Source organism: Sorghum bicolor, chromosome 9, assembly GCF_000003195.3.
Source record: "Sorghum bicolor cultivar BTx623 chromosome 9, Sorghum_bicolor_NCBIv3, whole genome shotgun sequence".
NCBI classification, from domain to species: domain Eukaryota; kingdom Viridiplantae; phylum Streptophyta; class Magnoliopsida; order Poales; family Poaceae; genus Sorghum; species Sorghum bicolor.
The window spans coordinates 48,943,979-48,945,926 of NC_012878.2; positions in this window are offsets into that span (position 1 = coordinate 48,943,979).

Genomic DNA, 1,948 nt, shown 5'->3' on the forward strand with positions numbered 1-1,948 from the left:
AAGTGTCTTAGCCATGAAGACTTGGATTGTTGATTGGCGTATGGCACAAAGGATATTCTTGAAGACTAAAGATACAACAAAGTGAATGCAAGGTTGGGATTCGAAGATATTCATTGTACTGTGCATTAGAGTTTTATGTTTTCCTGCTGTACTATTAAGAGGGGTCTGAGATATGCATCTTGAGGGAATTGAAATGAGAATATTTGGTAGCACAAGATACTTACTCTTGTTTGAGACTTAGGCATAAGAGGCTCATTCGGTAGGTTTTATGTATAGGATCTAAAAAAAATTGAATTAGGACAAACCAAACTTAAAATAGACTTGGAAAACACTAGAGCATGCATTAGACGATAGGGACGATACTTGGTGGATCATCCATGGCATTATGTGCAGGGCAATAATTACTCAATTGTAGTAACAGAGTGCCATTATATACTCTGGTTTGCCTTCATGGCACTCGGCGGATCGCTCGATGAGGCTCAATCCTTTACTATCCTCAAGCGTCCATCCTACTTATGTGCATTGTATGATCTAGCGTGTCTTGGTGGCACCTAGCAGATTGTCTGGTTAACTTGTTGACAAGTTGTCTTTGAAAACATATAGTCCCCTAATTCAGTTTTGGTGATTAAAAATGACACAATCATTGTGGCTAATGTATGTTTTATAACAATATTACTTAGTGAGATCACATTGATGAGATTGATTGGCAATTATGATTTTCATGCCCCTAATGATGGAATTCATTTTGGTTGCACGAAGGCTAGGAACTATCTATTTCTATATGTTGATTGGAGATGGGAGACACTTGGAATAGTGATAGGTTCTTTGTCTTATCCTTTGGACATACTATTAAGTGGATATGATTACATAGCTTGACATTCGTGAGATTATTGAGTGGATGTGATGCACACTTGTGAAAACTAGCACTAGATAGCTCAGATAAAGCTTAAGGATCAATGAAATCAAAACCAAACTCAAAGGTGTTTGTAATGGATGAGTTTGGATTTATAGGAAGGCCCCAAAGTTTACTCACAGTGTAACTATTGAACTGAAAATGGGGTGAATCTACCTTTATCTTCCTATGTGCCTTAGAGTGCTGACACCAGGGCTTTGGAATAGTATACTGCAAACTTATGGCTCGGAGGAGTAAAGGGCGTCGGAGCTCCCCACCAGAGCTTTGAGTGTAGAGGGAGGTGTTGGTAGCCCACCTGAGCTCTCTAGTGGCTCATCAAAATGTCCTAACGGATAGTTCTAGGCTAAAAGAGTAAAGGATGTGCCAGAACTCTAATGAAAAGGCACATCAGTGTATGCATTTTGACCGAGTGGAGTTTGAATGGCTATTTTTTAGACTGCGACCTATAAATACCCTTTTCACTTTTCTGCAGATTGGCTCCCATGGACATAAAATACCTCAGTATATAGTCAACATAAAATTTGAATAAGTAAATAGTTTCTTTGAAAATTACAAAAAAGATAGTTTTATTTTTCAAATGTTAGGAAAAAAAACTTAAAACAAATTTCAGCTCATTACTATATGTAAAGTTTAAAAAGTCATCTCTTTCGCTGTCAAGGTCAAAAAAAACAACCAAATTGATCTTATAGCTCTAGATTGTAACTTCAAAGATACAAGGACAAAATAAATAACCAAATAAAGACAGAAAAAACATGAAGAGGGCAATGGTGTAGAATTCTCATTTGCATTGTACTAGATTTTCGCATGCTAATAAAAAGACAAAGAAATCACAAGTGGTATTTATATGAGAGGGTTACACGCATGCATGCACACAGAACTATCATCATCTAAGAACTTGTGACCCCTCCATGCCACTTTTCTTCCCCCAGCATGTCGTACGCCTTGACATTTCCAGCATGTCTTATAGCTTGTTGTAGCTCTAATTAAGTTTGTCAAGCTACTGTTCGTGGCCAACATCAGTCAGTACATCACCAT